This window comes from Sus scrofa, chromosome 4, assembly GCF_054392235.1.
Source record: "Sus scrofa isolate SSC_HxYL_T2T_F1_AM1 chromosome 4, Sscrofa_HxYL_maternal_Yorkshire_Landrace_v2.0, whole genome shotgun sequence".
Taxonomy (NCBI): domain Eukaryota; kingdom Metazoa; phylum Chordata; class Mammalia; order Artiodactyla; family Suidae; genus Sus; species Sus scrofa.
Genome location: NC_139386.1, coordinates 90,383,462 through 90,404,077, shown reverse-complemented (window position 1 = coordinate 90,404,077; position 20,616 = coordinate 90,383,462). Strand labels below are relative to the sequence as shown.

The following is a 20,616-nucleotide window of genomic DNA, read 5'->3' as shown; positions in this document are numbered from 1 at the left end:
TCTGCTCTGGACCTCCATTAATTCACCTATAAAGAGAAAACTGCCTACAGGGCCAGGAACCTGTGAGGATTAGATGAGAGAATATACATATGCAAAGCCCTAAGTTGGTGGGTGTTCACTAATTGATGGTCTTTATTATTATGGTGATTACTATTCTAGTGGGGTTTTTTTTGTTTTGTTTTTTTAAGATGAAAGTGTTAGGTCACCTGGAACCTATAAAGATGGACTTTTCAACACAGGCTTTTTGATCTGTGGCAGAACTAGTTGCCAACTTCCCAGTCTCTCCACTCTGCCAGAGATCCAGATCTTACCTGGCTTCTCTGTTTTGCTAAACCTGGGAAGCTTTGCTGGCCCCTCTGATGGGAATCGGGGAGGACGAGAGGGATGGGACGGGCCAGCTGCAGTAGAAGCAGCATCAGGTACAATTGGACCGCAAGAACTCTCCCTGGCTGCCCCAGAATGATTGAAAGGCGTGTCCATTAAGATATCACAGGGCAGATAGAGTTCCCATCATGGCTCAGTGGTTAACGAACCCAACTAGTATCTGTGAGAACACAGGTTTGATTCCTAGCCTCGCTCAGTGGGTTAAGTAAGGATGCAGTGTTGCCTTGAACTGTGGTGTAGATCACAGATGCCACTCAGATCCTGAGTTGCTGTGGCTGTGGTGTAGACCAGCAGCTACAGCTCTGATTTGACCCCCTAGCCTGGGAACCTCTATGTGCTGTGGGTGTAGCCCTCAAAAGACTATATATATATATATATATATATGTATAAATTTATATATATATATCACAAGGCAGAAAGGAGTGGGAGGCTGGTGAATAGGCAGTTAACCAGCCTGGGGAAAGAGGGGGTGATTCCTCCTGGGTTCATGGAGGTAGGAGAGTGAAACAGGTTTCCCATTTAATTTTGCTAGTCTGCTGGGTACAGGTCAGGTACATCCTCAGCCTTGGCTAAGCTTATTTGACAAATGAGGGATGCATTGACCATTGATAACTGTTGGATGCAGAAGTGGTATTCAGACTGTTTAACGATAACAGGGTGGCATGGGCTGCAGCCAGGAAGAGCAGACAAGGGCCTTAGTGCTGCAGCAGCATCCCCAGGACAGGACTAGCTTCTGTGTGCTCATTGTTAACACTTTAGCTGCTGGATCCTTGGAAAGTACAGGGGAGACACTGGAGCAAAAAGGAGTGGCACTTGGAGGTAGAGAGGTAAGTTAAGGCACAGCTCCTGATCCACCTGGAGAAAGTATTGCAGGATTGGAACCAAGGGTCCATGTGTACTGGTATCTGTCATGTACCAGCCCAGCTCTTGTGACTATAGGGATTTTCAGTGTGCATCTGAATGAAGCCACAAACATATGCAAAGTTTTAAGAGCGTTTTGTACATCTTATTAGCAATAAGAGGTGGAACAGTTGTGTAGAAACCTTCACCGGCATTGACTTCTGGTGCTCAGTTCTGGGTTCTTTTTAAGAATTTGTATGTGGAGTAACTATGGACTTAGCACTCACTTAAGGAAGAAGTAACTTTGATAAGAACCAGGTGGGTTTTTTTTTTCTTACTAGTTTCATGTTTTTCCGCTCTCACTAACTCTTCCCAGCTGTGTCCTGCTGTAGGCACCAGTGTGTCCTGTTCTCTCCAGCATGAGCTCTGAACTCTTTCCCTTGGTGCCTCCCACGGTGCGTTCTGGGAACTGGTCTTTATGGCAGAGGTCATTGTCAGGAGGACACCTGCCTCTCCCAGCTCTTCCTTGCTCATTCCAGGGCCCATGCATCTCATACCATCTTTTCATCTTCATTTTCTCAACCTTAGTCAGGGTTGTGTCTTTGAAACACACATGCGCTACCTAGAGATAGTTTATCATTAACTGGAAATAACTGTTCAGGTCGACTTGAGGATAGATCTATGTGATTAAAAAGGACTCCTTAGACTGGTGAAGTATTTGCTGGCTGGCTCTTTTAAATAGATGTTCTGGTGTATTTGAAAGTAGATACAGATCAATAACAGCTTGAAAGAGAGGTTTGGTGTGTGGCTAAAGAACTTTTAGCTCAAGTTGCAAGTGCAAACAGAAATGGGGATATGAATGAGTAATAATCACTGATTAGTTGTTTAGTGCTCTAGGTTTGCACAACTTATCCACACGTTTTCCCACGTGATCTCGAGATCTCCATCCCTGATCCTCTGCAGATGGAAAGGCTGCCGCTGCTGCTGCCATGAACCGCCCCCCCTTCACCCCATTGTACCAGGGCTATGACCTTTCCCACATCTTTTTTTTTTTTTTTTTCTTTTTTTGTCTTTTTGCCTTTTCTAGGGCTGCTCCCGTGGCATATGGAGGTTCCCAGGCTAGGGGTCTAATCGGAGCTGTGGCCACTGGCCTACACCAGAGCCACAGCAATGTGGGATCCGAGCCGCATCTGCAACCTACACCACAGCTCAGGGCAACGCCGGATCGTTAACCCACTGAGCAAGGCCAGGGATCGAACCTGCAACCTCATGGTTCCTAGTCGGATTCGTTAACCACTGCGCCATGACAGGAACTCCCCACATCCATTTTTAAAGTCTTCATCAATGACACAAGACCTCATTTCCATATGTCCATTTGTCTCTCAGGATTTACCTTGCTGGATTATAAGGCTTTGCTCTTCTCCATAAAATGGTTGGCATCCTTAGATTTAAGCCAAGAAAAAATAGAGTTTAATTTCCATTCCAAACTCTTGTTAGCACACAGCTTTTCCTAAAGGTCTCAGGAGTGCAGGCTGAAGTAGTGGCCCTTTTTGTCGCCCTCTGTCCGAGGAATGGTGGGCAACAGTCCGCTCTGAGAAGAGCCGGCCGGCAGGAGGGTGGAGCCGCCTCTTCCGCTGGCACTGTGGACGCCTGGAGGGCCGGCGACCTTCCTCCGGGGCTCCTGATATCGAACTGGGGAATGAGTAATTGGGACTCGCCAAAGTGTTTAAACACCAGAATTGAAATTAATGTCCCCTCATTGCTGGCTACGCTGACAATACATTACAGCAAACACCTTCCCAAAGTAAAATGAATGTTTGTTTATCCTCATGAAATATACATCAAAACATGTTGGCGGAAGAAGCCCTAATGAGGGAAGGGGCCAGGTTTCCTGTTAATTCCAGGCAAATAGTTAACGAAGTGAAGGTTTCTTTTTTCTTTCTTTCTTTTCTCTTTCTTTCATTCTTTCTTTCTTTCTTTTTTTTTTTAAGAATAACCTGTCCACAGCTGTGTATCTAGGACATTAATATGGGTTTAATGAAAACTCCAGTTGATCTGTCCAAAGATATTGATGAGCATTGCCCAGCCGTATTAATCATCTCCTTGAGGGAGGAAATGAAGGGAATGGGCGAGCAGGTTTCTGTCAGATGCCAATCCAGATGAAGAGAGGTGAAAAAAAAGAATTCTTTTTTAACCCTCCACAGCTATATCCATTTTCTGGGATGTGGGGTGGGCCCGGATGGAATGAGAAGGACCCATGACAGTGCAGGAAATTCTGGGGCACATTTAGCGTTAAATCATTAAGCTTCTGCCAATAAATCCATTACTGTTAATTATATTGAGATGGCCAGCAATCCGCCGATCATATGCCTTCATTGATTTTTGTTCTCCGTGGATCGAGGTTCTGGCTTTCCTGTCTTGGGTGTTTTCATTCCTTCATCACTTCCTCCCTCTCTCCTCTTCCTCCCCCTGCCCCTGCTCCCCACACCCATCCCCCGCCCCCCTTGAGCTTTGATGCAGTTCCCCTCTTGCTGGTGCTACAGTTCTCTCCCTAAGTGCCAAATGTTTCTTGATAGGAACAAGCTACATTTCTTTATGGCTTATGGCAAACTGCCTTGATTACTTCTACTGCTGTACCCATTATGTGAATTAAATATGTATTCAGTTGCATGCTGCTTGCGATGTTATTGCAGGGTGACATATGGTACTGACTCAATTAGAATGAAACTAGCATTAGATAACCCTTCTGATTACATGCATCCTGACCGGCTCCTCCTCGGCCTCCCCTCTGCGCTCTCGTGCTCTGTGGTGTCTGCAGGCCGCAGGTTTGCATTATCCATTATCATCTCCACCACATTGGATGCTGGCCCGGGGGGGTGGGGGGGGCTGGAAGGGGAGGGGGCTGTGGGTCTCCAGGAAAGAAGACATCTCAGACAGACAGATGGAATACATGCAATATAAAGGACTCTAAACGTGCATTCATGTTATATTTTTTTGGAAGTGGTTGTCAGGCTTGCTGAGAGAAAAGGCCAGAAAGGTCTTCCCAGGGTTGGAAGATCAGAAAAGGAAAGAAAAAGAATGACTGAAATGACCGCTGTGTGTCTGATTAGTTGGTCCTTACCTTGAAAATTTCTCATTTAAAAATAACACCCCCCACATCCCCGCCTCCGGTTCAGAGCTCATTCTTATTCTAATACTGGTAATAGGGTATGTTTTTATAGCCCACCTGGATTCAACATATGTTAACCCATTTGATTCCCATCAGTGCCTGACAGTACAGGTAGAACAGAAATTGTCATCCCCATTTTACAGATGAAGCAGTAGAGATGCAGAGAGCCACATAATATTATAGTTCAAGGTCACAAAATCACATGGTGGCAAAACAAGGAGGAATCCTGAAGAATGCAGAGTGTTCTGAAGGGCCGCTTCAGAAAGTGCTATAAAGTGATCAAGAGTTTTACATCTTAAAAAAAAATAAAGGAAGTGTTTTGACTCTCTGAGGGAGGCAGGGGCAATTGTTGCTGGAATACCTTGTCCTGACCCAACACAGTTCACCCTAGAGAACAGCTGGCCCATAGCTGTTCCTTCTGAGGACTCATTTTCTCTCCTTGATCATTTTCCCCATGTTGTAAGCTGTTCTAAGCTCCCTTCCTTTTGCTTTTCCTGCTCTGTCACTTCTAGCCGAGTAAGAACCTGGAGACCTCCTCTCTCAGTCTCACATAGCCACACCTGAGGCTAAAGCAGCCCCCAGTCCAGAGCCCACCCCAGGGCCTGCAGACCATCTTGGATTTCCTCGGAGGCTGATAGAAAGGCTGCTGGACCCCAGGACTACCTGCCTGACTCTTGCTTCACCATCCAATTGGACTTCTTGCCCATGACCAGCTCAAGTTCTGCAGGTCTCTTTGAACATCAACTATATGTACATCACACCACAGTGGGAAATATTAAACTTTATATGGTATATGGTCACTGACCATGATCAGTTCAGACTCAGGCAGAAAAATAGCATGAGGGTGAGGGTAAGTGTAAATGAGGATGATATGACCTCAAAGGTCCCATAGATGTACTTATTGATCTTTGTTAGAATTCCTAGAACTATGCTTAGCCCAGGACCTTGAGTATAGCAGACACAACAAATGTGAGCTGAACGGATGAATAAATGAATGAATGACAGGGGTCAGTATGATTATGGTAATACTGAGGCAGGTTTTCTTGGAGGCTATGGGGCCCCTTAAAGATAATACAACCCTCTCTCCCATCCTACCCCTGCCAGGCTGCTTTCCCATTACAGTAATGATCACTGATTTATAGAACACTTTGTCCTTCAAACAACCTTTCCAAAAACACTGGAATGATAAACAAGAAAGGGATAAATATGGTTACCTGTAGAGGCCAGATATGGGATGGAGGATGGGAGGGATGGAGGAAAGGGTGGGATTGAGACTCAAGAGTATATGGGAACCATAATGTCTACACTGTGGATGTGTTTCTATATTGTAAGTGTTAGCTATTTAAAAAGAAGATTAAAATCAAAAGACTTTTTCAGGGAGCTTATCCAATTTTCACAGCAACCGTGTGTGTATATGTGTGTATAGGGGAGAGTTTTTTGTTATGTTCTAAGTTCACATAGGGAAATCAAGGCCCAGAGAGGTTAAGTAATTTACCCAGAGTCACAGAGTGAGTCAATTGTAGCATGAAGTCACAACCCAGATTGGGTTCTTTTCCACCATAGCACATCATCTGTGAGCTTTGGCCCAATTGTGCTTATTCCCAGAGGGGTGCCTTTGACTAGGGCTTTCCCTGGAACCTCTTTGTGCACGTAACTGTGTGTGTACTGAGGTCTCTGCAGAAGGGGAGGGGATGTGGGGTTAGAGACACTCTCCACTGCCACTGGAACATGGCAGGTTTATTCACCCAGTAAGTTCTTCCTTGGAGCTGCAAGAATAGGTGTCTTTGCAGTTCAGGCTCACTCTGGAGGAAGGAAGGCTGTGTCAAACAGGTAGCTTTAACCTAGTCCTTAGGGTGGGCCTCCTGTTCCCTGCGTGCCTCTGGAGGAATCAGGGAGGTATTACCATTACTGTAATATCTGGAAGAACCTGCATGCAAGTCTGGCACTGAAAAATTCCACAAGTTGTTGGTCTTATCAATTTAGTAAAGTGTGGCTTATGTTTTTGAAGGCAAAGTGTGTGACGGGTATGGCATCCTTCAGACAGGCGTCTGCTTTACTCTGAAGATGTTAACTCTACCAAAGTTGCTTAGAAGAGCTCCCTTCTCTCCCCCCACCCACCTTCCACTCTTTGTCCTTGACCTCTACGTAGGGCTGCCTCACTGAGCAGAACAGTGGGAAAGCTGTGCCATCAGCTATTGTCAAAGGTGCTCACTTCGTGTTTGTGCCCTTTTGTTGCAGCTTTCATGTACTTTTGCTTTCCAGGCCCGGCTAGGTGAGAGCAAGTCCTTTTCTTGAGCATCTCCTAGCCGGTGAAGAAGGGGGCTGTCCATAGACTCCAGGTGGGTGATCTGCCCTGAACTCCATGATACCTTCCTTTTAGCAACCTGTTGCTAATCCGAGGTGTCTCGTGCCCCTGTTTGCCCTGCAGAAGAGTTAGGACAGTGTTCTCCAAGGCCAGCCCTTTTTTTGGGCCATGTTCTTTTTTGACTTTGTCTAAAATTGTCCACTGTATTTCCTGCATCTCCCGATCGGGGTCCCACCTTCATGAAGCTTCCAGTAGGACTGTTCCAGACTTTACCAGCCCCACTGTCTATTGATTCTAAGATTTCTCACTTCAGGTAACTTCTAGAAAGTTTGCTTCTGAGGTGAGTTTTCTGCCTCTCCAGGTCATGAGATCTCCTAGTTAACAAATCCATTCTACAGTCTTCAGTTGCAGACTCTTGCTGTATTTCATGCCAGTGACCTTTCTATGATGAAACTCTTGCCTCTCTTGGTTTCCATGTTGTCCTGATTTGCTTCATAGCTCCTTGGTGGGGTTAAAAGTTAACTTCAATGGTGCCTCTCTCTTGACTCATCACTAAAATATTCCCCACCTTTTCCCATGACTTCATTTATCACCTCAGTACTCATGGCTCACAAATATATCTGCTTGTAATCCCACTGAGGACAGGGGTCTTATCTTTCTTGCCATCCTCTGCATCCCACTTGAACAGCACAATGCCTGAACCAAGGAACCAAGGCAAATAGCCAGTAAATATTTATTGAATAGTGGTAAATTGAAAACCAATATTTCCTTTCCTTTTTTTTTTTTGCCATTTTTGGCTGCCCCGTGGCCTATGGAGCTCCTGGGCCAAGGATCAGATCCAAACTGCAGCTGTGACCTAAGCTGCAGCTGCAGCAATGCCAGATCCTTAACCCACTGTGCCCGGGCCAGGGATCGAACCTGCATCCCAGCACTCCCAAGACATTGACAATCCCATTGTGCCACAGTGGGAGCTCCTAAAACCTGTATTTTCCACCCAGATTGATTCTGGGGATTTCAGATCTGTACGTATAACTGCCCTCAAGCATCTCTACATCTGTGTTTAACAAGATCCTCAAACTCTGCGCATTCAAGGCTGCCCTCCTCAATCGCCCTGTGCACATCAAATCTTTGTCCTGTATTCCTTCTTTCTTTGATCTGCTCCATCCAGAAACCTCCTCTTTGTCTCAGACTCTTTTATTAAAGCCTCCCAGGCTTCCCCATCTGATCTTTAACCAATATGCCTTTATTCTAAGAGTAAATATTTATTGAACACTTTATGCCAGCCTTGGTGCCCAGTGAGGGAAAACAAAGATAAACAGATGCACCCCAACTATATCCTGTATCATTTCTCCTCCCCATCAGCCACAGTCCTACATCAGTCCCTACTGTCTCTCACCCAGACAGCTATACCGACCTTCTAGCTGATTGATCTGCTCCCAGTATCTTCTCACTCTCTGTCCTTTCTAAGGCCCACCATGACACTCTTAACATGCAACCCTGCTTGCCATACCCCCATTGAGAATTCTTCACTGGCAGCCCCAATGTCAAAAGCTGTAGTCCTGAATCTCAAAACTATTGTACCATGATTGGTTGTGAAATATGTCACAAGTAATTTCGATATTAATAATAGTCGAGGACCTGAGGTTTGCAAATTATTTAAAATTTTAAACTAATTCAAATTATCACCATAAAAATGTCACTTTCACTCACTTGAAGTCCCATATGCTTTCTTGAGTGGAAGGGAAGATGTAGCTTTATAGCCTGCTGGGAATTGTGAGTTTCTGTGGCACACCCTCTGGAGCATGCCTCAAGTCTGATTGTCGTTGAATGTGTACGTATAACACACACAAGGCCGAAGTCTGAAGGATGAACCCCAGATTCCTTGGTGTAACCTTAACCATATGATCTAGCCCTTGTCTATTTGCCAGGGCTATTTCCTACCATTTTCTTCTCTCTCATCATAGGCTACAAATACCTAAAACCTGCCGCTTTTTTCTTTCTTACACTTTGGAGATCGTCTCCTCTGTTAGGAATTCCTGTACCTTCCATCCTCATAGTAAACCACTGCTAATCATGCAGATCCTCCAAGAGACCTTGCCCGAGTACTCTTAGCCAGTCTTAGGTGTTCTTTCTTCTTTGTGTTCACTTTGCCTTGTCTATCCCTTTAAGGGACTTATGTGACTTAGTCTTTGTCATTTGATTTTTTGCATGTTATTCAATTTTTCACATGTTTATTTTCCCATTGGACTATAAGCACTTTGAGGTCAATATCTTTCTATATTCTTCTCCCAATGTCTTAGGACAGGCTTGGGCATAGAGAAGGTGCTGCGTAATCATTCATTGTTTGAGCCAGGGAGTCAGATGGATACTGTCACCTGCTGATCCCAACATTCCACAGAGTTGCGCAACTTTAGCATCGTGTCATATCTTGATGGACTAGAGAAAACCCCAGACAGGGAGTTTGAGGAGTGAGTCCTAGCTTATCCCTGTGTGCTTCCACGGCCCTAGACATGTTCCATGAAACCTAAGTTTCTATGTGCGTGGTCCGTTTGTGGGACTGTCTTCTGCAAGGATCCTTTAGGCCAAATTGGAGAAAGTATGGGGAAGAGGATAGACAGAGTGAGGCCTGGGTGGTTGTCATTGATCGTGTGGCACTGATGTCTAGCTGAAGGGTTAGGTAGATGATAAGAAATGGAGACCTAGTGGTTACTTGAACATGGATGACATGCTGACACCAGATTTAGGAACTTTCCTCTGGTAACAATGGGCAGAATGTACTAGACTGGAGAGAAATCAAATTACAGGGATTTCAGAAGGAGACAAAAGGACCAGAGGTCTGAGTAAATGGGAAAAGGATCAGACCGGTTGTTTTTTTTTGTTTTGTTTTGTTTTTTGTTTTGTGCTTGTGGCATATGGAACCTACACCATAACAGTGGCCTGAGCCACAGCGGTGACAACGCCGGATCCTTAACCTGCTAGGCCACCAGGGAACTGAAGAATCAGTCTGTTTTGCAAGGAAGATTCACAGAGCTGGATGACTATACAGATGGTTTGAAGGAGTTTGAAGGAAAGGTATGGCTCAAGGATGACTGAATCATTCAATTCATTTCTTAATTTGGATTCCACAAAATGTTTGAGATGGGAGATGGCCTGGTACAGTTTAAAACTATTTAAGAATTATAATTGTCCCCAACTAGCCAGAGGGTGTGGCCACAGATGCCCACTTAAGCGTATAACTGTCAGAAACGAGGCTTTGCCAGGGTTACCATAGAGGCGTCTGCTGCCTTGTGCCTGAGTTTAAACTAGCCTCTGAGATGTTGTTCATCTCTGCGTCTTTATGTCTCTGTTTATAGGTTTTCTGATCTGGTTACCTGGGAGGATGGGTTTGGCATCAATGAGAACAAAGAAATTAGGAAAGGGAGGGAATTTGGGTGCTGGCTAAGTTTTGTCCGTTACAGATTGTGCTCCGTCTTTCAGTTTCATAGACCATTGTGATTGCTTCTGTATTATAACTGTTAATTTCTCATGGGCTTTGTCTCTGACTTTCATTTGGCTTTGTCTCCCCAGAGACAAAGCATGAGCTCCTAGAATTGTGCTTTATTTTCAGGTGATTCTGAGGCTCTAGTTTCCGGGACCTTCTTTCTGGAAGGAGCCACAGTATGTTATAGATCAGGATAAAATAGAGTGGGTAAGAAAGAACTAGGACTTTGGAGTCAGACTGACCCAAATTTATGTCCTGGATCCTCCCTCTACCATGTGATATTGGGCAGGTTACCTAATTTGTCTTGTGTCTGTTTTTTTCAGTACTGAAAGTGGAGATCATAATATCACTTACTTCCTCGGATCTGGGGATGGATAATCATAATCATAATAATAGGGAATCTTAGCTGAGGGATTATGTCTCAGACACTGTGTTATTTACATTCATTATTTCTTTTAATCCTTCCTGCAAACCCGTAATATCTATACTCTCATTGTCCCCATTGTATCATCCAGTAAACTGAGCTTAGAGGTTTAAATAACTTGCCCTAAATGACCCAGGTAGGAATTGGCAGAGTAGGGATTTGAACCCAGGTTGAATGACTCTGACAGCTGAGCCCTTCATGACTGAAAGAAAGCTCTGTAGCTTCCCAAATATCACTCTTTCTGTGAAAACCTGGAAGCTCTCCTAAAGACCCCCATTCAGATTACTCACTCCTGACAGAGTACCTGTAGCTCTTATTACCCTGTATTTTATCATTTCCAAACATTTTTTCGACCTTTAATTTTAGTCATTTGTTCCTAAGTCCCTCTCCCTTCACTCAATTAGAAACTTTTTTGGGTGTGTGTGTCTTTTTAGGGCTGCACCTGCGGCACAGGGAGGTTCTCAGGCTAGGGGTCAAATCAGAGCTACAGCTGCCGGCCTACACCACAGCCACAACTACAGCCACGCCAGATCCAAGCTATGCCTGTGACCTACACCACAGCTCACAGCAACACCGGATCCTTAACCCACTAAGCCAAGGATCGAACCCGCAACCTCATGGTTCCTAGTTGGATTGGTTTCCGCTGCGCCATGACGGGAACTCCCAGCAACATGGGATTCTTAACCAACTGAACGGGGTCATGGATCGAACCTGTGTCCTCACGGGTACTAGTCACATTCATTTCCTCTGAGCCATGATGGGAACGTCTCATTTAGAAACTGTGGAATGAAGGAGCTCTGCTTACCTGTGTATTTCCCCTCCAATGCCTTCTTTACACATAAGCATCTCAGTGTTAATTTGTGGGAAAGAAATTATAGGAAAGGCTCCCTCTTTTCCCCAGGGGGACAACTTTGGCGCCATGAGATCACCTTTGCCTTTTGGTCACCAAAATAGAAAGATTAAAGTGTCAAGGAGTACTAGGAATAGCACTAATAAAATTTGATCATTGCAACTAATGAAATAATATCAATTTGTCTGATGAGGGTCCTTACATCACCACCTGCCCCCCAGTCCACAAACGTCATAAAAGCAGAAGTGATCTTTGCTCAGGAAGTTGTTCGTGATGTTTAGAATTGAACTAGACAAGAATTGAAGTCTCGGGGAATCAGTTCCTCCTTGCCTCCGGGTATCAGACATGCTGTATCCCATTTGGTCTTAACTTTCTTCTTACATTGGCCCCTTCTGCTCGAATGCAGGCCTTGTTCTGAAGCTGAGGCGTACTGGAGCCTGACCTCCCCTTGGAGGGGAGCAGGGCTGGGCAACTGAGGTGGACATGAGTGACTCCCCGGGCTACCCAGTCAGTCTCAGGAGGCTTGGGCCCCAAGTCTGTTCTGTTCTCCATTCTGCCACCTCTGAGATGGAAAAAAGAAATTCCATGACACCTTGGGTAGCAGCAGAGAGGGGAAGAGAGACTCCCACCTCTCAATGCCTTTAGCTTTAAAAGTGTGGAATTAGGAGTTCCTGTTGTGGCTCATTGTAAATGAGCCGGATTAGTGTCCATGAGGCTACGGGTTCAATCCCTGGTCCCACTTAGTGGGCTAAGGATCCAGTGTTGCTGTGAACTGTAGTGTAGGTCACAGACATGACTTGGATCTGGTGTTTCTGTGGCTGTGGTGTAGGCCGGCTGCTAGAGCTCTGATTCTACCCCTAGGCTGGGATCTTCCATGTGCTGTGGGTATAGCCCTAAAAAGCAAAAAAAAAAAAAAAAAAAAGTGTATAATTAATAGATACACACTGCTATATACAAAACAGATAAACAAGAAGGCCCTACTATATAGCATAGGGAACAATATACAATATCTTGTAATAATCTGAAAAAATAGATATGTAACTGAATCACTTTGCTTATACACATGAAACTAATAAAACATTATAAATCAACTTTACCTTAAGAATAATTTAAAAAACACAAACCAACAACAAAAAAGTGGTTTTAACCGCTCTTGCCTAGAAACTTGAGTAATAATAATGGACTTGTTAGTAAAAATAGTCATGCACTGGGCATTTCATACTTAGCGAGGTGATTTCATATGTAGTAGCACCTCTTACTCCTTTTCTTGGAGAAACAGCTCTGCGTGGCTGAATAGGCGGAATTCGATGTGTTCAGTGAAAGGCTGTGCCTTGTTTTTCTCGTTTTGTCTTTTGTCTGCTCATTCTTTCCTGAGCCTGAATGAGTCTGGCTGCAGTTACACCCCACCATTCAGCACTCAGTGAAGTAGCAGCCTCACCCATCTGAAGCCATGGGGACATTGGCACAGAAGGCCCCCAATTGACCCAGTAAAGGCTCAGTCACATCCATCTGAGCACTTGGAGGCCACCAGCCAGAACCCCAAACATGATGCTAACTGAAGGGTGCTCTGGTTTCTGCCCCTTCCAGCCTAAGTGCATGGTAATGACTGATATTTCCTGACCACTCACTACTTGTAGACAATGTCTCAGACACTCACAGACCTGAGCACAGGTAATCCTCACAACCACTCCAGGAGCCAGGAAACCTGAGTGTCTCCATTTTACAGGTGAGGACACAGTCGAGAGGGGATCAGAAACGAGGTCCCGTAGCCCATCCATCAAGGTCAGGTTTGGCTTCTATGATCTGGTACCACAGCCACGTCAACTCTAGCACTGTACCACCTACCCAGAAGAGGAAACTCAGGAGAGGCAGTAAAACTATAAAAAGGAGACTTGAGAATTGAAACAGCAGATGGAGTTTACATACAATAGGCTTGCAGACTCCCACCTAGAATGGGCCTGGGTGATAATTGGCATTCATAATGATAAATGATTTGGGTCACGAAGAGAATACCGAATTCTGTTCAAGAATATCCATCTATCTATCTGGATATCTTTTGTGTGTGTGTGTGTGTGTGTGTGTGTGTGTGTGTGTGTGCTTTTTAGGGCTGCACCTGTGGCATATGGAAGTTCCCAGTTCCCAGGATAGGGGTCAGATTGGAGCTACAGCTGCTGGCCTGCACCACAGCCACAGCCACGCAGAATCCGAGCCGCATCTGTGACCTAAACCACAGCTCATGGCAATGCTGGATCTTCAACCCACAGAGTGAGGCCAAGGATTGAACCCACAACGTCATGGTTCTTAGTCAGATTCGTTTCTGCTGTGCCACAACGGGAACTCCTAGATATCTTTTAAAGAAGCTAGAGAAAAGATAACATGTTTTTAGTGATGTATATTTAAAAAGATGAAAATACACACAGTTTGGTAAACCCCTAGGGATATGGAGACGAGGCAGCTTTCTAGAGCGGATTCTTTCTCAGGAGTTGATGTTTTCTTGGCTTTCTGCCTGCTCCTGGCTTCTAGAGTCTAGTTCCCTGGATGCCTCCTGCAGAACAAAGCTTGTAGACCCATGGACTGTCCGTACCTCCTCCCTGAACTCTTGCTCCAAAAAAAGATGACAAGAATTTATGAATCACCCTACACTGTGAGTGGGGTGCCACACACTGGCTCGACTCTGTGGCTTTGCTTTTACGGTGGCAGGTAGAGAGGGAATGCAGTGCAGTAAATACCAGTCCTTTTGTAAACCCCGTGAACGGGGAACGGAGGTGGTCAGGAGATTGGAGTGGGAGAGAGGGGGAGAACACGTCTTTGTCTGGAAGGGAAATGCCCTGACTGTATCCCTCCAGGTCTGTTGAGGATCTCCTGGATGAGAAGGAAATTCCCTTCCTTGCTTTCCACTTTCCCCCATCCCCTGTATTTTTCCTCCCTTTGTAGAATAACATAGAATAAAAAAGCCCAGCAGAAAGGGAGCTGCGATGCTGTCGTCCCTGGCGTTGATGTTATTTATTTTCCTCAGTTGCTGCTCTGGAAGCCCGGAGTTGACAGAGCGGTTTTGTAGAATAGAAACATTATAGACTGTTACTGTCAGAGTGTTAAATGTGATGGATAGAGAAATAGAGGCGAAGGAGGGGACTTAATACTGAGAGCCAGGGTGCTCATGGGAAAATAAACCATCCGCATATAAGAAATGAATGAGGTAATGTGGCGGGAGGTAATGGGCTTTCGCAACACGCCGGAACAGAGATGCTTATTACAGGGTGTGCTTAACCCTTGGCATGCTGATTTCCCTTTGTGGGTTCCAGGGCTCTCCGCTGCGTCCCTCTGTGTGAGCACGTGCGTGGCTTTTCTTCAGGCAGGGCAGCAGGCGTGCGCAGAGGAGTGGAGACCAAATGTGTGCTTCCTAACTCGGTATTAGCAGCCTTACATCAGAAAGCCTTGGCAGCCCCCACGGGACTCGGAGTCCCTGGGGCTGCATGAGACAAAATGTGCTGTGATTGCTGGGGTTAGGGAGCAGCAGCGAGGGTATGTAGCGGGGAGCTGGAGGCTCTGTTGATTCCTCCACTGGAGACTTCCGTGGGGTGCTTTGCTTCCTTGGGAGGGTTGATGCATGTGACTCGGCTTCCTTAGTGGCTCCCGAAGAGTCCCTGCCACTTTATGTAGACAATACTTGGCTGTTCCTCCACTGCCAAGAATGTGGTGATTCTGCTGTAAGGTGGGAGGGAGAGGAGCAGACAGTGGTCATCTTTATTACCTCCTTGTCAAGTGCAGCGCATACTGTAGGCGTAATAAAGGCAAGTGTGCCAGGGGGGCGGGTAGGGGGAGACCTGGGCTGGGACGGAATGTTGGACAGGGTCCCACCAACCTAGGTGAGATGGAGTGACGTCAACTGAAAGGTGGTCAAGTTCAGTGAGCAAGGTGCTTTCCCTGGGTGTTGGCTTCCCATGACCTTTCCCATCCATCTTTGAGTCCTGGGAGTGGCCAGCCCTGCATCCTCTCCAGGACAAGCATTTAGTAAACCGTGAGGACTCAGTTGATACGGGCTGTCATTGAGCTCTGGTGATAAGCTGCTAGGTGACCTCAATCAAGTCATTTACCCCTCTCTGGGTGTTAGTTTTCTTGTCTATAATGTGGGGATAGTAACACCTCATAGATTTATTATCAGGATTAAACATACCCATGCTAGTGAAAGTGTAGGCGGACTCTAAAACATGATGCAAGCACCTTTGTTTCCATAGTTAGTAATAGAACAATACCTGTGTGTTAAGTGATAAGGTAAGGAACTCACCCAAGAAATTAATGTTTTTAAGCCAGCAGCTTCACCTACTTTTACCCAAATGGTGCTTTTACGCAAACAGATTCTTGTCTGATGTTAAAATGTGTCTCTTTGCTTTTAGTGGTGGTCACATCCGCAAGGACACCTTCCTGGCTGGATGTTTGTAACGCTGGCGCTGGGTCAGTGAGAACTCTCAGTGCTCTTGCAGGAGACGTTATCTCCTAAGAGCTGTGCTATTCCTCCCTCTCTTGTTCAGAAGTTTTATACAATCACTGAATTCTGAATTCAGAATCGCTGACCTTTAGTCAGTGTTCATCCTTGGGTCTGATTTAGTTTGGAAAGTGCTTCTTGCTGAAGCACAAACCTCACCTCTTGCAACTTTTTTTTTTTTTCTAATTTTTTTTTTTGGTATTTTATTGCCATTTCTTAGGCCACTCCCACGGCATATGGAGGTTCCCAGGCTAGGGGTCTAATTGGAGCTGTAACTACCAGCCTACACCAGAGCCACAGCAGCTCGGGATCTGAGCCGCATCTGCGGCCTATACCACAGCTCATGGCAACGCTGGATTGTTAACCCCCTGAGCAAGGGCAGGGATCGAACCTGCAACCTCATGGTTCCTAGTTGGATTCGTTAACCACTGCGCCACGATGGGAACTCCTCTCGCAACTTTTGAATCTTTCCTGGGACTCTTCCATAAAAGGTGTTCCTTAGTCCAACCTCATCCTTTGAGATCTCGCTGCTGCCTCTGAGGTCATGTCACTAGGAGCCCTTTCCTTAAGATGGTCCACATTTTGAGCATTATTTAGTTGTCCTTCAGCTTTCAGAGATCCTCAGCATTTCCACGGGAGCAGAAAGACTAGGTCAACTGTGATCTGGACTGTGTTCCAGGTCCTAAGTTAGCATGTGGTGCTCACTGTGAGGTGAGGGGACTAGTCTTCTTCTTCTTCTTCTTTTTTTTGGCTGTACTCAGAGCATGTGGAAGTTCCCAGGCCAGGGATTGAATGTGAGCCACAGCAGCGACCTGAGCTACTGCAGTGACAATGCGGGATGCTTAACCTGTTGCGCTGTAAGAGAACTCGGTGAGGGGCTAGTCTTATCTCCCTGCTTCCTTTCCTGTTTCTTTTCCTCACTCACAGGTCCAGAGCTTCCAGTCTGATTGATCTCCTTGCTGTCCCATTGCTCCTCCTGGGAAGCTTTTTTTGTCCTCTAGGTATATCTAGTCTCTATCCATGCTTCAAACGTTGCTTTGGCTGACTTTTTTCCAGTAACTACAGCTCGCATTGAATCTTCTGATTCACATTCCTGTATGTAACAGCTGGCTACATACAGTTTTTGGTGTTCCTCTGATTGTTTCACATGAGAATATGTTGTCTTTCCAAGGATATTAAAATTTTCTCCAAAAAAGGGCTATGTCCTGTATATATTTTTTCGTATAATTGGCACCCCATTGCCTCTTTCTTCAATCATTTGTCATCTATTTTGTTATCATGCTTCTATAATATAGAGCTTTCTTTTGCTTATTTCTGGTTTTTCTCACTAGACTAGGAGTTCCTTATAGAAAGAGGCATCATCTTAGGTGTCTTTGGTTCTCCCAAGGCATCTAGTATATAGCTTCTCTTATTATTTCTTTACCTTATTGGCCATTTTTAACAGAAAAGTTCTCTTCCTGCCCTTGTCTAGTTTACAGGCTCAGACATCCTTACATTTGGCCTTAAATGGAATATGAATGATATCTCCGAGGAAGTGAAAAATGGTTGCAACTGTGACAGAGTCTTGTCTCTCACTAAATAATATAGTTGGCACATTTGAGTACGAGTAGGTCTGAGGATTAGATGCAGTGATGCCTCTAAAGAGTCTAGCATGGTGTGTGACACACAGTAGGCATCAGAACATGTTAGTTCCATAGTAGTAATGATAGTTGAGAAGTTGTAACACTAGTAATAATGACCGATGCCCACTGATCTGCCTTTTTTGCTCTGTTTATATTTCGGTTGAGTTCCACATATAATCATGTAACGGAAAGACTGTGGAAGCTGGGGAACAGTAACATGTGAGTCTAAATGTGAGTCTGCCTTGGTCTAGTGGGATCCTTCCACTCCTCCCTTGTTCTAAAGGCTGGGACCCTACCATAGTGTCTTCCTGAGCGCTTTTGCAGTCCCAGGATATTACCTTCAAATATGTCCCTATAAAGGCCAGCTCCTTATGATATCACTTACATCTAGAATCTAATATATAGCACAAATGAACCTTTCCCCAGAAAAGAAATTCATGGACTTGGAGAACAGACTTGTGACTGCCAAGGGGGAGAGAGAGGCAGTAGGATGGACTGGAATCTGGGGTTAATAGATGCAAACTATTGCCTTTAGAATGGATAAGCAGTGAGATCCCGCTGTATAGCACTGGGAACTATATCTAGTCACTAATAATGGAGCATGATGGAGGATGATGTGAGAAAAAGAATTTGTGTGTGTGTGTGTGTGTGTGTGTGTGTGTGTGTGTGTGACTGGGTCACTATGCTGTACAGTAGAAATTGACAGAACACTGTAAATAAACTACAATAGAAAAAAAAAAAAAAAGGACAGCTCCATTTGGGTTCAGGAAGGAAGGCGTATTTTAGAACCAGTGATGTAAACATCCCTGGGTTTATTTGGAATTTATAAGAAGGATAGTAATAAAAGGAGAGGAGGCAAGATCCAACTTCTGGCCTTTTCAGGAGACTCTTTGCTTTTCTGCATTGTTAAAAAATTCCACTGGGGTGCACAGGATGGTAAGGTATGCGGATTCTAGGGTTCAAGGGGAAAGCAGAATGATGCAGAGCTTCCAGGACAAGTCTCTCCCCTTGTTGGCTAGTGATTTTTCTAAATCTCTTTCTTTTCTGTGTCAAAACATCGTACCAGTCTTTGAACCTCACCAGCGATGATGTCAGAAATGTGTGTGCTGAGGCCCTTCATTTTCGGGGAGGATCAAGGGATTGATCAGGGTTCAGGAGGGGGCATGGCTGGTGTTTTCACTAGGCAAGGCCAGTTGTTATCAAAAATAACCTGATGGTGTTTATAAAATGCAGATCCACGGGCCCTGCTTCAGCAGGCTAGCTCTGTGGCCTAGAAATCTGCATTTCATAAGCACCTCTGATGAATTTGATGCCTGTGATACATACTTTACTCTTTAGGAAATATCCCTACCGCCATACCTCATCCATTCCGCTGGTGGTGAAGGTCTCCTTATTGCTCCTGCAGCTGGTAACTCACTGCCCTGTGAGAACATTTAAAATGCTGCCTATGTGCTTACTTCAACAACGTAACAAAAAATTGAGAAATTGGTACAGTCACTATGGAGAACAGTTTGGAGATACCTTAGAAATCTATACATAGAACTTCCATATGACCCCACAATCCCACTCTTGGGCATCTATCCGGACAAAACTCTACTTAAAAGAGACACATGCACCCTCATGTTCATTGCAGCACTATTCACAATAGCCAGGACATGGAAACAACCCACATGTCTGTCAACAGATGATTGGATTCGGAAGAGGTGGTATATATACACAATGGAATACTACTCAGCCATAAAAAAGAATGACATAATGCCATTTGCAGCAACATGGATGGAACTAGAGAATCTCATACTGAGTGAAATGAGCCAGAAAGACAAAGATAAATACCATATGATATCACTTATAACTGGAATCTAATATCCAACACAAATGAACATTTCCACAGAAAAGAAAATCATGGACTTGGAGAAAAGACTTGTGGTTGCCTGATGGGAGAGGGAGGGAGTGGGAGGGATTGGGAGCTTGGGATTATCAGACACAATTTAGAATAAATTTACAAGGAGATCCTGCTGAATAGCATTGAGAACTATGTCTAGATACTCATGTTGCAACAGAAGAAAGGGTGGGGGAAAAATGTAAATGTAATGTATACATGTAAGGATAACTTGATCCCCTTGCTGTACAGTGGGAAAATAAAAAAAAAATAAAAAAGAAAGATACAGAGATGATTAGCATGGGTGTTGGACAAGGATGATGCGCCCATTTTTAAACACATTTCGTACTTTTTCACTGAGCCATGGGCTTGTGATTTTTGTACCTTTCTCTATTCATGTTACCAAAAATTTTTTAAAAGCATGCATTGTCCTTATTAATGTCACTGTGATACATGACCCAAGAACTTTTGGTCTACATCAAGAACCTATTTTGAAGAGAAAATAGAACTGCTAGAATGGATCCGTGGTTTTCCAGAAGGCAGCTGCCATGTAAGGGCTATTCGGAGGTGAGTCCACCTTTGTTAACGGCTATGGTTTGTAGCAGTTCTGAGATGGGGTAGGGGGTAGGAGGGGGCACAGTGCTCCTTGAGCCTCCTGGTGGTATTAGGCGCTTACCATGATCAGGTGTTTAGGTGTCTACCATATGTAAGTTGGAATGCTTGTGGGCTGAATGGGATAAGGAGGACAAGTCAGTATGTGGCTCTGAGTACTCTTGAAAGTGAGGACAGTAAGGAGCAAAATGAGGCCATCCTGAGCTCACCTGCAAGAGCATGAGGCTCAGGCTCTTCCCAAGGTCGCTGAGATGAAATTATATTTACTCAGTCTGTCTGCATGGTCTCATTCTGGTGGACTTGCTGTAGTTATGGACATAATTTTGCATTTACCCTTCCACACCAGAACTTACATATTTGAGTTGACTGTGGATTGTGAGTTGGGCTTTAGTATGTATATGCACGTATGTATATGTCTCTGTATGTGACCAGCTGTCCTGTTCTCACAGTCCCTTGAAGAGACTTTGTTCCAGAGTGCAGAGAAAATTAACTTACTGAGCCAGTTCCACAGATGTCCAGCTACATAATGTCTTTTGATTTTTAAAAACCTGGTTATTTACAAATATA

General features: G+C 44.8%; 1 protein-coding gene and 1 long non-coding RNA gene across 13 annotated transcripts in view; one reads left to right on the top strand and one right to left on the bottom strand.

Annotated features, from left to right (window-relative positions):
- The window catches only part of PBX1 (PBX homeobox 1), a 346,007-nt gene that overhangs the window by 130,253 nt on the left and 195,138 nt on the right, over positions 1–20,616 (top strand). The gene's annotated exons all lie outside the window — the stretch shown is intronic.
- On the bottom strand, positions 5,711–14,066 carry LOC146403924 (uncharacterized). 2 transcript variants are annotated; one of them, XR_014843949.1, is made up of 2 exons: positions 12,227–12,375; positions 5,711–11,153 (listed from the first exon to the last, which is right to left on the bottom strand). It is a non-coding gene; the product is annotated as an uncharacterized LOC146403924 (long non-coding RNA). The 2 variants fall into 2 exon arrangements; XR_014843950.1 differs by having other exon boundaries at positions 7,568–11,140; positions 12,227–14,066.